General features: G+C 40.1%; 1 protein-coding gene across 1 annotated transcript in view; it reads left to right on the forward strand.

Moving 5' to 3' along the window:
- lhfpl2a (LHFPL tetraspan subfamily member 2a) overlaps positions 1–12791 on the forward strand; it is a 53975-nt gene extending 41184 nt beyond the window's left edge. The window contains exon 4 of the mRNA XM_059542209.1: positions 12780–12791. The gene's annotated coding sequence lies outside the window, so the exon portion shown is untranslated. The remainder of the gene's footprint in view (positions 1–12779) is intronic.
- The last annotated feature ends 4145 nt before the right edge of the window (positions 12792–16936 follow it).

A 16936-nucleotide genomic window follows, 5' to 3' on the forward strand; every position in this document is an offset into this window, starting at 1 on the left:
CTAAAGGTTCCTAAGCATCGCAGAGGCACTAAATCACATGGAAGAGGAAAGCTCAATTTTACAAACCTCGGGCGAGGGGAGCATCACCTGAGGCAGCATATACAAGAAGACTTATCCCGCTGGATGGAACAGCACAACTAAGCGGTCAGGAGACCCCTCAGGGTGACCTGGCCGGACATCTATAACATTCCCTGCAGTGCTGTGCCAGGCCTGATGATCAAGGAGGCTCCCACAGAAACCTGTGATCTCAGCCGCCTAATACCGGAACATGAAACCGGATGGCTGGTGCTGACGAGTGTTTAGTAAACACTGTAACTAAGCACTGCAAAGGAAACTCACAGAGTTTATTAGTAGACACATAACCACCAGCAATTTAATACACATAAGTATATACAGAGAGGGTTATATACTCACCCAGCCTCCTGCGCTGGAGCCCCGCTCAAGGGACGTCTCCCTTCAGTCCGGACCATCAGTAAGGTGGTTGCTATGAACATAAAACCAACCAAAAACATTATAGGTCCAGCATAGGAGACTGCTATGCGAGAGGTTTCCACCTAACCTTGATCAGGTGGAGAGCTGGTGGTTACAGGGGAATTAGGAAGGGGAGGATAAAAGCAGAAGTTAAAAATCCCTAAAGGGAATGAGTAGATACCTCGGTATCACTCCGATTCGGATGAGAACGCTGCCTCGTCTGGATCACATCCGTGAATGAAGAAAGCCTTTTCTTTGCTCCCGATGTCTGCCAGGTTCATCCACAGATGTCTCTCCGCTGCCACCATAGTCCTGCCCATGGCGGAGGCGGCCTGCTTGGTAGCACGGAGAGAGATCCGTGGATGAGCAAGTCCAACTTTGCCGTGGCACGATCCATAACCTCCAACAGCTCTACATACACAGGGCAGGAGAATTGATAAGGCTGAGCCTCAGCTTCTTCACCATCCTCAAATATCTCCTGCTTTTCCTGGGTAAAAACCCAGATGAGCAGTAACCTCAGAATCAGAAAGTGTTAAAGCTATAACATCATCCTCCCGAGGCTCTCTTTCGTCTGCTGCCATTACGAGCGCGAAAGGGAAAGACCCTCTTTAAACCATTCAGACAGATCCACCTGTCTGATATTCTCACAAGATATTCTCTCATGATGCAAAGGTCGCGTGTGTCATCGGGTGTCAAATAACGGCACACCGATGCACACACTATTTAAACGCTTGTTAGTAGTCGCATGATATACAGAGAAAGATCGCTCTTACCGGTTCTTTCAGACGCACGCTACAAAAACAGAACAGTCAGTGAAGATGAAGAAGAGAATGACGTGTTCTCCCGGTGCCTGTTTATAGTCGCGCCGGTAGTGACGTCAGAGGCTGTCGCCGGCCAACAAGTTGGTGTTTTTTCAATCTATGCTTCAGACACGGGTCACGACGAGGTGTTCCCCATAGCGACCCCTAGGGGACGCAGTGAAAGGGAACTTGCAAATGCAACATTTCTCATTTTTATTTAAATTGTACTAAAATAAATACATGTTTAAAAGTAATAAAACTAGAAAGACATTTTAAAAATATAGCAATTATAAAAATCTAAATATTAAATTATATATACACTACCGGTCAAAAGTTTGGGATCAAAATGATTTACAGAAGTTTCTTCTGCTCATCAGGGCAACATTTGATCAAAAATAAAGGAAAAAATTTATATTGAGAAATATTATTATTATGATGTAAAATAAAGTTTTTTTTAAAACAAAATAAACTCATGATCATGTGACACTTTATTCTGGAGTAATGATGATGGAAATTCAGCTGCGCATCACAGAAATAAATTATATTTTAAAGGATTTTAAAATAGAAAGCCTTATTTTATATTGTAATAACATTTTGCAAGATTACTGTTTTTTTAATGCAGCCTTGAGACTTCTTTAAAAAAACATTAAAAGTCTCACTGATCCCAAACCTTGGAACAGTAGTTTGAACAATAGTTATCTCAATTATACCAAAATAACACGGTTGCGAATAATTTAAAAAGTTGATTATTGAGTGTAAAAAACAAACATCTTAATTTTGTCATGATTTTAAGACACAGTTTTTCTAAATGAAACACAATTCAATCAAAACAAGGCAATTAAGATGATAACAGACAACAGATTACAGGATAATCTAGTTATTTTTACTGAAAAAAACCCTGCTGAAGCAAAAGATGCAGCACATATAAATATGCTTTGTAAATAAACTGGTTTTAGATGTGGCTCTGGCTCGTGATATTAAAGCAGAGCATTTAAAAACCACCATAAATGTCATCAGCAAGGACATATCAAAGTTAATGAAAAGCATATAGAGACAAATCATGGTGAATATTTAGCCCTTCAGTTTTATAATTTATGAAAGCACATCTTTCCAAATCAGCTCTGCATCCTCCGTTTCTCTCGACGTAAATTATTTCTACTGGATTTAAGGTCATTAGAGTGTTTCTTGCTCATAATCATCTCTGAGTTTATTGATGATTGAGACTCAGATAACTGTTTTACAGCAGGTTTCATCAGGCGATCACAGCATCACTGATCACAATCATGAACAACAAGATTAACCCTAGAATGCATAAAGGGGTCAAATTGACCTGGCATGCAAAACATTTAACAATAAAAGAAGAGAACATGAGTAAAGACTAACAGATCTCGTTCTTGTAGAGAATGTCCTGCATAAAAATGCTACTTTGGACCATTGACAACCTGCTGATTACCAGTTTAACACGAGAGCAAGTAAAAAGAGCAGAAGATTTCAGCGATCGCAGCTGTGACAGACGCTCCTCGTTGGAATCAGCATGGAATGACGCTCTCAGAGGAGTTCACCGTCTCTGGGAACGCAGCACGTGTTGATGATGATGATGTTAAACTGAGATTTACAGGGATTCATTATTTGATTGGATAAATCATCTCCCACTAAATGCTTTCCGCTGCACACGTGGGTTAAAATAAGCCATTAAATGAAAACATTCTCAAAAAATGTGATGATCCAAAAACAATAAACAAGATTCATCACTTGCAAAATTCACTTCATCTGACAAAACCAATGGAATTAAAGCAATAATTCATGCAAAAATGAGAATCCTGTCACCATTTATTCACCCAAATGTTGTTTCGAACGTGTGCTGAACATGAGAGCAGATGTTTAGCAGCTCAAAAACACCATAAATGTATCATGTGAGGATTATAACAGCATCACACGAATCCGAACCTGATTTCAGATTCTGCAAGTTGTGTTGATATGAACCCAAATGTTTCTATCCAGTCCACTGTTTCCTCTACAAGTGCATTCATATATCCATTTATATCTGGAGAAACGACTGTGATAATGTCATCAGATCTACATCTAAAAAGAAAGCTGATATATGTCTGCAGAGTTTAGATTTTTTTAATGTAGTAAATATTCAGTCTCACAGCTCATTAAATGTAAATAAAGACGTGCAACCTGGTAGGAAGATAGTTGCACTCAAGCGTGTACATGCGTATAGTTTTTTTCCTATTGACCGGATTATTTCACGTCTACACCATGAAGGCTTTTCAGTCCGATCGAGATTATTTGGATGCATGTAAACATAGCTTCTGTGTTTATATCTGGATGATGAACTAACTCTATAACTTCATGTGTGTTGTGGTGTAACAGTCCAATGTGGAGGTGCATCGTGGTTCATTGTGATCACTTTCTCATAAACACAGTCAAAGAAGGCCAGTATTTGGAACAGGACTACAGAATGACCCAGCTGAGATTAGGAGGCGGGGCCTCGCATGTGCAGTATAGGGGCAGGGCCTAATAAATAAGGGGGCGGGACCTAGATATGTGATTGGGGCAGAGTCTCTGCCGTCAGTTTCATGTCCACTGATGCAGATTCATAGAAGAGAAATGAACAGAGCATATTTTTCCTCATTCTCAGTCAGCGTTTTGTCAATCTGTTTGCGTTTGAATTCCTCTCTCCGCATTCGCTCACTGTAACATGATGAATTACAGACGGCCTCTTCTAATGGAAAATAAACTTGTCAGCCGTGCGATTCTCATTTATCACACAGGTGTCATGCTTTCTTTCTCTCAGTGTCTCATTTCAGTTTAATGGTCTTTTCTCACCATCCACTCATCATATGCACTCAGATTCTGTGTTTATAAAAGCAGCGAGCTGTTTGTTGCAAGTCCAAGTACTCTTCATATTTTTTGTATTTTCATCCTCATATTGAGTCATGTAGCTATGCCATCAAAACAAACACAAACAGGCTGTGTGTGTGATCAGAAGTGCGCGGTGACAGCGTCCATATGCACCCAAACGACACTCATAAAGTTTCTGTTTAGCTTTACGTCGTCTTCTATAAATGATAAAAGTTTTATTACAAATAAAGCCACAATTGCAGTCTTTTCCCGAGTAAATGAAAACAGACAAACAGTTTAGCAACAGACATCCTTTCCCTGTCAAAGCCAGTGTTACTTCAAACAATATACAGTGCATGGAGAACTAATCATCTTGATCAATAATCAAGACTTCAGTGGGTTCATCTGACTGAAGATTTAAAATAATGGTCACGAGTGTAACACACACACAATCATTTTGTAAATCTATTCCTGCTTATTTTGACCAGACGTCATCTGACATGTGAAAAGACCAGCCACAGTTCACGTCCTATGAATCAGGATGGACAGAACTCAAATAATCCTCATTAAAGACTGTGACATAGTGACCACTTTAGTCAGTCCACAGTCAAAAATGATTGTTGACTGTGCGGTCAGAATTTCCATCCACCCAAAATGAACTAATTCACCGACATAACTCTGAAAATAAAGTTAAATACACAGTTTGGCTTGTTGATAACTGAGTCAAACAAATGCTGAACATCTTTCATGATCTGATGTCTGAACAAGCTGCCGTTCTCTGGAGCTTCAGAACAGTTTGTCTGAAGTTTGTGTTTATTAACGTAATTTTTGTCACAGTTAAATCTAAGCAACACAAACTCATATCGTGAATCATGAGAATGCGTCTGCACATGTTAATGTTATATACAGTCTGCTTACCTACTGCTACTGTATGAAAAAAAACCCAATCTCTCTCAGCAGAATGAATGCAAACGCTGCACATGAGCCACAAAGCTGGATCTACACACACACACACACACACACACACACACACACAGACACACACACACACACAGGCGCACTCACACACACACACACACACACACACACACACACACACACACACACACAGACACGCACACGCACACACACACACACACACACACACACACACAGACACACACACACACAGGCGCACTCACACACACACACACACACACACACACACACACACACACACACAGGCGCACTCACACACACACACACACACACACACACACAGACACACACACACACAGGTGAAGCTCAGGGGGCGCTGCGGCTCGTGTTCAGCAGCTAATCGACTGTGTTCTGTGTTTAGAGCTAAAGGCAAGTCTGAAGAACTGTAATTGTATAGTCTGTTTGCATATGCCCTGGCAACAACCAAAAAAACACTGGAAAGCGCTGAAATAATGTGCATGTCAGTACTGCAGTCATGGCAACAGCATTTGACGTGCACTTTTTTTCATCAGGTCTTTAGAGGATGAAGCGTTTTTCATTCCACTGCTGGAAACAAACCACTTTTGCATCAGTAGATTCTTTTAGAACTGTTTAAAAACTCTAAAAACACCTCTGTCTCTGTGAGGCTTCATCAGTGGATAGATCACAAAAGTCAACTTATGAGCAAACAATGAACAACTGTATTAGCACTTTTCAGCTTGTTTTCTTTCAGTTAGCACAGGTTTTGTGTTTCTTTGTGGCACTGATTGATCGTAAGCCTCATTGATCGAAACCTACAATCGATCAATTCCAAAAGAAACCCATGTTAACTGAAAGAAGACAAGTTGGCAAAAAGATTGAATACAACAACATTTGGTGATAATATAGCATTATGAGATAATTTTTTTTGACCAGGAACAAAGAAAAATTTTCTTGGGTTAAAGAAATAAATCTCCTGAAAGTAGTACAACCTGAGAGCAAAATCAGTAAGTCTAGTCCAATGTAATAAGATTAACTAGCATTCTGTCCTCTACGGGTCAAAATGACCCGAACACAAGAAGCAATGCAGCACTAGAGGTTGAGTTGAATAATCACAGCTCATCATTCAGACGTACCAAACCATCTCATAGAAACTTGCTGACGAGATCTTTACTGACGACACACCACCCCAATGACATCATCCTCATCATCATCATCCCCAATCTGAGCACTGCTTTAGTGTGTTCAGCATGTGCTGATTTCCTGAGGGGATATGGGAGGACAAAAGCGAAACGCACAACTCAGATATTCCATGTGCTTGTGCTTTATGATCCATGCATTCAGCAGCAATCAGAGCAAACGCCTCTCTCAGCATGTTCTTAAAAATCCATCACCTGGCGTCAAGCGCACACGCTGCCTAGAGACGCGACTCATATTTACATTCCAAGTCCAGGAAACGAGCACAGGATTTAAAGCGAGGGAAAGAGAGTGACAGACGTGAGCGCTCTGGTTTGCTTTGACGTCAGATTGATTCAGGGTCGCCATTAGATGTGACCGAGTTCATCTCGGTTGTTGAAAAGCTCATTAATTTAGATGCCAGAAATTCTTGGTTGTTTAAATCTGGTTACAGTGACATCACAGGGACATAATGAAGAACACTGTTAAACCACACAAGTGAAATGAACGACTTTTGAATCGTCGACTTTGAGTTGATCCGTTGGGGTTTAAAAGACAATTCGTACTCAGTAATATTATTGATTTAACTGCACTGACACTATCAGATGAGAACAGATTTGGAACTAACTTTGCAACATTAACACTTCAGTGAAGCTGCTTTGAAATTGAGATTGATGCTTAAGTGTGCTGTCCTACATACCTCAACCCTTAGTGATAATTTAATTTAACCAGCATTAAATTAAATATATTTTACATTTCTGACACCATCTTTGATTCCAGTGCACAATGGCATCATTTTGGGATTATGCTTCGACTATGCAATCCATTAGTTTTTCAAATTGGTGTGTTTCACCGGGCTGCGAAGAAATATAGAGCTGAGTATCATCAGCATAACAGTGAAAGCTAACACCATGTTTCCTGATGATATCTCCCAAGGGTAACATATAGAGCGTGAAGAGTAGCGGCCCTAGTACTGAGCCTTGAGGTACTCCATACTGCACTTGTGATCGATAGGATACATCTTCATTCACTGCTACGAACTGATGGCGGTCATATAAGTACGATTTAAACCATGCTAATGCACTTCCACTGATGCCAACAAAGTGTTCAAGTCTATGCAAAAGAATGTTGTGGTCAATTGTGTCAAACACAGCACTAAGATCCAATAAAACTAATAGAGAGATACACCCACGATCAGATGATAAGAGCAGATCATTTGTAACTCTAAGAAGAGCAGTCTCAGTACTATGATACGGTCTAAATCCTGACTGGAAATCCTCACATATACACATAGAGCTCAGCTAAAATAAGGCAGAATCTTATTTTAATAACCACAGCACTCTTCATGTGTAGGTAGGAGCTCCCCGAGCGCCAGTCTCTCACTCGCAGAGCTATTAAAACACTGGTGTCTGTATTTTCCTCTGGACTCACAGCTGGTTTGAATGGAGGCGGACCGCAGGGTCACGACTCTGTCAGAAAGAGAATAAACAAAGTGATTCACGGCTGTTCTGCTATCAGCTCCAATTAGACAGCCACACAAACATCACACCTTTAGGTGGTAAAGCCCAGGTGGGTGTCTGTGTTTATATTTCAGCTGATGATATTTCCCAAGATTCCCCCAAGAGGGAAACAGAGGTATTTCAAGTGCTCAGGATCAAGTAACTATAATGACAGCGAGCCCTGTTTTGTCTTAGTTATGATTTATAACCCCGACGACCGACAGGTTTCCAATAAATCCAGATTTCACTTTCATTTTAAAATAGCAACTAAAGGTCAGACTGAAAGCTTAAACCTAACAGCAAAAATGTTTTGCACATTCAAACCAGGTAGAAAACTAAATTAAAGCAACAAAAAGTTTCTTTCTTCTGTAGAAAATAAAAGATGTTTAATAGAATTTAGTGAAAAAAAGTTGACCAAATGAAACATTATAAATGCTATATCAGGAACAATATCTAAAATGATAAGTATATAAGCGTGCACGCCAACGGATAATAATGTTCTGTTGATTATAAACACGTATGCAGTTTTGCCGTTCGTCGCTTTAAATGCTCGGTGGATTCTGATTGGCCGTCATTGATTTTTAATCAATTGATAATGATTTAATGATATTGTTTCTCCATGTCATTATCATTACAGGTGTGATGTAGACTTCGCCATTGTTATAGTTGTGAACGCAAAGGTTATTATCGTAACCCAAGATGCAAAGTTTTGAAAAATAGTTATAAAAAAGATTTTTATGAATTGATATGAAAATGAAAATTACATCCAACATTATTTGAAAAACAAACAAAGTAAAATAAAGGATTCTGATTGACTGTCAATGTATTTATTGTTCATCGAGTGAAAAAAAAGAGTTTCTGTCATTATCGGTATTTGTGCTGATTTCGCTGTTCTCATAGAATTAGAACGACTGTTATTACAGTAATTATTATTTAGTTTCCTCGGTGAAGTAAGCATCAAATAAGTCTTCTGAAGTCAAAAAAATTACTGTTATCCAATGAAAATGTATCTTCTGCTTTCAAATCTCATCGCAACGCCAAGGTCATGGGTTCGATTCCCAGGGAATGCATGACCGGATGAAGAATCTAAATGTGTATCTTGAATGCATTGTGAGTGTTTTTGGACACAGTGACCCTGCGACATTACGAGTGATTCTCCTCTCAGCTTCCACGGCTCCTGACGTCAGCGCTGAGGCCTGGAACTCTGTGATGCATTTGGTAAACATTTCTTCAGAAACCACAGCGATCAGAATGTGGCCACAGAAACAGCCAAAATTAATACAAGGTTAATGACTCGGTTTGGCAGCATCCTGTGAGCGATTGATTGAAAGTGGAGTCCTCTGGTATGCTTTAACATTTAATGCAAACCATTCCTGTTTACTGAGAGAAACAGAATGAGATCTGAAATCACTCTGAAAATCAGTTTGATGTGAACTGATCTTCTGTCCCGTTTACACACGTCATCGTTTTGTTCAGCGTGCATCAAACATTCTCTAGTATCGGCTTTTAGGAAGGAAAAGTGACGTCTAGAGCGAGAGTTCTTCATCAACATCAGGACGGCCCCACCTCAAACATCTGGAGCTGATCTACAGGGAGCACTTACATTATGTTATAACTTTGCCTGAACAGAGTGAAGAAAGAGATTTCAGCCCCTAAACACACAAAAACAGGATTATTCACAACGAGTTATCACACAAATCCTTCAAATCACACTCATTAGTGGAGTTCGTCAAACAGCTCCAGTCCAGCTTCACTGTCACTGTTACTGAGAGTTAGTGTTAGTGATATTAGTGATACATAAGTTAACTATTACACCATTTGTGCAACAAATATGAAGCAGAGGAGAGAGTACTTTTCTAAGATTTAATGATAAAAATGGAGAGAGAGAAAACAACAACAACAACTCAGAAACTCCTTAACAACGTCCTAACAATCCTTCAACACCCAAGCATCATGAAGGAGATTATTTTTGCAGAAAATATGAAAATGTAACTAATCTGGTCATTTTGACCTAGAGACCATTTATTATTCTTATTCTTGAAAATGCTGGCTGGTTAATGTAGTTGCATTGGACTAAAGAGTAATGAATTTGCACATACAGGGTATAACTTCCCAAAAAACATTGATAATTTTTGTACTTTTGGAGGATTTCTTCCCCATCTTGTAACACTTGTGGTGCTCCCGGTAAAAACTTCTGGCCTGCAACTTGTTTTCTTTTAATTAGCACAGGTTTTGTTTTTTGAAACTCGCTGATCAGAACTGATGTGTTTTTGAGTGAACATTTCACAAATGATGATTTGTCTCCCAAAAACTGTGATGCATAAGCTCTGATCAGTAAAACTTATGATCAATCATTTCCTAAAGAAATACAAAACCTGCGCTAACTGAAATAAAAAAGACAAAACCAAAAAAGACAATTAAAAATATGGTGATAATATCACATAATGAGAGATCTAAACGGCTGGTTTTTGCACGGTTAAATGTGGAGAACAGAACTGGTGATGAACTGTTTTTCTCTCTAATGCACATATAATCGAATGCTAAACTGGCACAGGGTGATATCAGAGAGCACGATGGGTTATTTGTGTAATGACACACAAAAAGACGAGGTGTCACACAGCGCATATTACGGCTCATTTTTACAGCTCTCATGTTTGTGGTTCTGTCTCAGAACGGGCAGGACTTTGAGGTTACACATTCTGGCATCTTTCTCTCTCGCTGCACTCAATCTCTCATGTTTTTCTATTCCTCCACCCTAGTCCCTTTCTCTCTGGGCTCTTTTCCAAATGTTAACACTTTGTAGGTTTCCAGTGCTACAGCTTAAACCCCAAAACTCTCACTCTCTCTTGGCGCCAGTGATATGCAATCTCTTTACAGCAACGATGCCGGAAAAGTTGGTTTGGATGAAGCCAATTTCATGTCCTCTTTGAGTCCAGTGAGGGCCACAGACGCCGTGAACGTGGGACCGTGAATACGCTGAATACGATGAGGAGGGAAAATACCAAACATGTCAATGTATTCATCTGTAGCTTTCTCTGAATTAAGTCTCGCACTAAACTCCCAATTATCTGAAATCACAAGTTCCTGTAAATCAGTCAGATTACATGGTTCTGCTCTGATATCTGACATATTTGGGACCTGTCCATTTGTCTTGCCTCATCTGGACAACAGAACGTCTTAGGGAACATTTGGTTCGGTTTGATGCCAGATTTCCACAGTTGCACATTTAACTCCTAACCTAATAATTATTCTCTAATCAAGATTTGTTCTTTTTACATCCAATTGATTCATTAAAATTTGCTCAACTTAGCCTCTTTGCATTGACTAAAGTAAGTTGACTGGTATGAACGCAATGTATTGGATAAAGGTTATGCCCAAAAAATTGGTGTGACAAATTGTAAATAGATATCTTATGATAACCTTGCTTCAGATCTCTTTAGAATCATCCGTGGTAGACAAACACAAGTTGCGTTACAAGGCATCAAATCTTTCTTATATTATCGTTCTTTCCAAGTGGTTATCTGGCGAGAGTTGCTGTAGAACTCGTGTTGATGATGCAAACATATCGCGTTTCAGAGCCATATCATACTATAATAAATAATACAATGTGAAAAGACCTGTGAGGAAAAGCTGAGCCAAAGATTCTTACAGAGGGAGAACAGCTCGTCCTAAAGGAACAGCGCGAGCGTGTGTGTGGTTAGTTTCTGGCTGGCTTCAGTGTCGCTGGCGAATGTTAGTGTAATCTCTGCTTCACTCCTGGGAAACTCATCGCTGATGCTGCTGATGGCGAAGAGAAGAGGGAAATTCCATCCCTTTCTCTCTCTCTCTGACCTTTCGCTTGCATTCCTCACAAATATCACTTCAGCCATGTTTCATCACTGACTGCAGGGCTCGAATCCCAGCATATGAATCTGTCCAGGGAGCCCTTTACAAACAGAGCACGGGGCCAAAAACAGCGCCGCTCGTCGTGGCTCAGATTGTTTGAATTAGTGTGTTTGCGTCCGCTTTCGCTCGCCGAGCCCCGAGGATGCAGCTCGGCCGAGACCTGTGCCAAAGTGATGTCACACCAGCATGCCTGCAGTGGTCTCCTGATGACATCACAGGGTGACATCATCAGCGCAGACGGGCGTGGTCTGCTGGAAGAGGTGTGGGCCGCTCGTGACACTTGCAACACTGCAAGCAACTCTAAAAGAGAGGAATTGAGTTAAGAGACATGAAAGGACATGTGTAATAAAGCAAGCCGAGGATTTTATACCAATAAGAAAAGTTAGTCAAGGTTTCTCAGAATTGCCTTTGACATCACGGTTCCGGGTTGTTGCCACCGAAGAATTTGGCCAATCAACATTTTTGTGACATCTTCTTCTCATCCTCAGTGATTGGACTTTTACAGAGCGATCGATCACATATAATCTATTACAGAACATCTGGTTTCCCATGAGATGACAACTAACTTGTTCTGAAATATATACTGTAAATTTAATGTCAATTTCACAATATTTATGATACATTAAAGGCCTGTTAACTCCCTGTAAAGTTTCCTTACTCTACACACTGAAAAACTGATGATCTCTTTACGTACAATTTTTGGATTTTACGTAGTAATTTTTGGATAAACGCATCTGAGTTTTCTTTAGCAGAAACAGTAAATCATGGCAAAGGTCATGGGTTCGATTCCTAGGGAAATACCTTGAATGCAATGCAAGTCCCTTTGAATAAAAGCGTCTGCCAAATGCATAAATGTAAAATGACATTCCTAGAATTCCCTGTGTGATTTTTTTGATCAGTTATGTGCACAAAAGTTTTATGCTACATCTTCTGTTGTTAGAATAATGTTTACTGCATTACTTTAGGGTGGGTTTACACTCGCAGTTTGCTTTTCTTGGTTCTTTTGATCTGGACCAACAAAAGGAAAATGCTACATTCAGTCCTGGTTCACTTCATCAGCTTGTGGAAAAGCTACTGGGGATGGACCCAAGAACGCCACACTGGAACACGACAGCAGATCTGACGTGATCGAATCCTTCAAACTGCAGGTATGTCAGAGGCCAAGTGACTTCCTGTGCTGAGATTTATTGTTTTGGACTTTGTTCATGGTGTGGCTCCAGACTCCCACACAACAGATGGACAGGTTTTACACGGGTCATACAGGTGTGTTGATGTGTTGCTTTCCCGTCACCATGGCAACCACACGGCACACAATGACGGCACTTCTGTTAATCCACTGCTCAAAGCCCAAATATCCAACGATTAACACTCAAGACCCGCTGCCGATAGCTGTCATTTAAAAAGTTCTTGTATCCCAGATGAATATGCAGAGCTTAATTTACCATTTGTTAACTAATGTTTTTACATTATTACTCAATCAAAGCCCAACCTCAGATTTGGAGTCTATTAAACCTGAAGGTGCGCTTCAAACGGACGGCGGAAGTGATTCATGAGTGAACACTGAATGGGGCAGAGAGGCTGATTTCATCACACACTCAAGAGAACAATGCCACTGCTGATGGAGGTTCAGAAAAACCAAGGCATGAATTCTGATTTGTAATTTTTATTGCATCATTCAATTACACTCCCACACGGGACGACTGGAAACAAGACGAGAGCGAGAAACACTGATCTAATCAACACCGCTCAGTTCAGCGACTAAACCATCAGACTGAGGAATGCATTCAAGCACACAGGTGTTATAGAAGTCATAAGATGCAGCACTTCCACTGACAAATGACAATTTACATTTTTATGTGAACTATCCTTTTAATACTAATTTGATTAATAATGGAAACTTAAGCAATGAATGACAGTAACTGTACGTGTTGACCTCGATTTCCACCTGAATCATCATGTGACCATAAAAACTCTCAGTCAGGACGGAGAAACTGCTGACACACACACACACACACACACACACACACACACACACACACACACAGACACAGACACAGACACAGACACAGACACACACACCACACACACAGACACACACACCACACACACAGACACACACACACACACACACACACACACACACAGACACACACACACACAGACACACACACACACACAGACACACACACACACACAGACACACACACACACACACACACACAGACACACACACACACACACACACACACACACACACACACACACACAGACACACACACACACACACACACACACACACACACACACACACACACACACAGACACACACACACACACACACACACACACACACACACACAGACACACACACACACACACACAGACACACACACAGACACACACACACACACACACACACACACACACAGACACACACACACACACACACACACACACACACACACACAGACACACACACACACACACACACACACACACAGACACACACACACACACACACACACACACACACACACACACACAGACACACACACACACACACACACACACACACACACACAGACACACAGACACACACACACACACACACACACACACACACACAGACACACACACAGACACACACACACACACACACACACACAGACACACACACACAGACACACACACAGACACACACACACACACACACAGACACACACACACACACACACACACACACACACAGACACACACACACACACACACGTGCAGCTGGGAATATTTATGCATGATCTATCTTGTGTAAGGCATCACACAGACTCTGAACTACTCATTTTTCAGGTACTGCCTACAATGAGAAATTAGTTTAATCTTTTTTCTAATCTTGACACATGTAATAGAAAAGAAGACCAGGAACTAATTCCTCTGATGAAGGTTCATTAAAACACACAGGGGCCCAATGAGGGCCGCTCGGAGCCTGGTGCGTGTGTTAAAATCAGAGCCGAGGCTGTTTTATAAATGCTGGGGGATTCAGATGGAGGCACACAACCCTACAAACCCCTCAGCTTCTTTTATAGGGCTGTAATTTACATTTATGGACCTGATTTGGTGGTTTGCTGTCAGAGAAAGAAAGATGAAAAACCAGGATTGAACTGAGAAACACGCTGCTGGAACGAAGCATTGAGAGAAAAGCAAAGCGTGAGAGAACCATGATCTACAGAAACATACACAGATTCCTCTTTAGTGCTGAAACCGTCCGTTTGGCATCAATGTGCAGTAAACTGGTTCCTACATTAACGACTTATTGAGAATGTTGCCAAGAGACCTTATTGCACAATTTGTTCGACATTCAAAGTACAAGTTGCATCCCAAATGACGGAAACCTGCTTGAGATCAGATTGATTCAAGGTTACAAATTCTCACGTTCAAACTGCCATAACTAGATCTTTCAGTGAAGACGAGACATGCTGTTTTATTGCAACTTTAACTACATTCACGACAGATTCTGCTCATAGATTCTTTGATATCTGTGGAGTCTGACTTTTTTTATATTTGTGTCCCTGTAGCACAATACATTGTATTGGTCCAAATGATAGATTTTTCTTTTATGCAAAAAAATCATTAGGATATTAAGTAAAGATCATGTTCAGTTGTAAATTTCCTACCGTAAATATATCAAAACTTAATGTTTGATTAGTAATATGCATTGCTAAGAACTTCATTTGAACAACTTTAAAGATGATTTTCTCAATATTTAGATTTTTTTACTCCCTCAGATTCCAGATTTTCAAATAGTTGTATCTCAGACAGATATTGTCCTCCGAACAAACCACACATCAATGGAGAGATCATTTATTCAGCTTTCATATAAGCTCCACTTCACAAAAAAAAGTCATCTTCATCAGAGATTAAATGCACACATTTCATTTTCACGAAACACAGAAGAAACAGTTTGCAAACTCATGCTTCCCTGTTCCACAAAAAGAAGAACATTTCCTAGAAAACATCAATAAAAACAGCCAAACAATGACTGAGGACGGCAGACACACCAGCTGTGTTTCTCTCAGGATGTGAAGAGCATGCAGCATTTATACATCTCTGAGACTTTTAGAAACTGTATTCAAAGAAGTGTTTCAGACACTTAAATGTCATTATACAGCATGATTATTTACACAAAGTGAAAACTGTAAACTTAAGCATGATTGGGAGAATGACAGAATGACCCATATAACACATGCTCCTGAGGTGTACCAGGAAGATCAGCTGTTACAGGCGTCGTCGACCACACACACACACACACACACACTCACACTGTTCTTCAAGCACAGCTTCCTAAAGAGGGTGGAGGAGAAGTCCTTTACAGGGTTCCTGGTTAGGATGCTGTGTTGGTAGGGTTTGGAGCAGACATATCGCTCTCGTGCAGCACAAGGGCAGGTCTGTATGTTGACAGCTCTTTCCTGTCTTGCTCACATGCTGCATTTAGTCCTGGAGAAGAATGTCTTGACTCACTCTATATCTGACTCAATCTTTGGCTTCTTCTGGAATTCATTTCAGTGATAAAGTAAAAGGAAACCAAATATATGCTGATAACGAGAGTGAAATGTGAGTTACGCAACTTCTTGATTGTTTACACTACATACCAGTCAAGTTCGGAACGGTTTAGATCCGTTAATGTTTTCGCAAAAAGTATCTCCTGCTCACCAAGGCTGCATTTATTTGATCAAAAATTATTTTAAAGTAAAACAGCAGTTTAATGTAATGTATTTCTGTGATGCTCCGCTGTATTTTCAGCATCATTCCTCCAGTTTTCAGTGTCACATGATCTTCAGAAATCATTCTTCATAAACTACCATTCAAAAGTTAGATGCGATATAAAAATAAAATAATGCTTTTATTAATCAAGGACGCATTGAATTGATCAAAAGTGACATTTATAATTCACAAAAAAATTCTACTTCTGAACTTTCTATTCATCTGTGAATCCTGGAAAATAAAATGCATCACGGTTTATACAAAAATATTAATATTTTTAACACTGATAATAATCAGAAATGTTTCTTGAGCAGTAAAGCATCATATTATTCTGATTTCTGAAGATCATGTGACACTGAAGACTGGAGGAATGATGCTGGAAATACAGAAATACATTACACTTTAACAGAAACTCAGAATAATGTTTCACAGTTTTTTTTATTTTTATAAAAATGATGATCATTTCACAATGGAAAAAATATTATTCCTGTATTTCCATGATGTTCTATGGCTTAGCACAGAGCTCCACCTCAGCATGTCTTCAGATTAAAGGCCAGGAGTTCTAGA

This window comes from Carassius carassius, chromosome 47 (genome assembly GCF_963082965.1).
Source record: "Carassius carassius chromosome 47, fCarCar2.1, whole genome shotgun sequence".
NCBI lineage: Eukaryota > Metazoa > Chordata > Actinopteri > Cypriniformes > Cyprinidae > Carassius > Carassius carassius.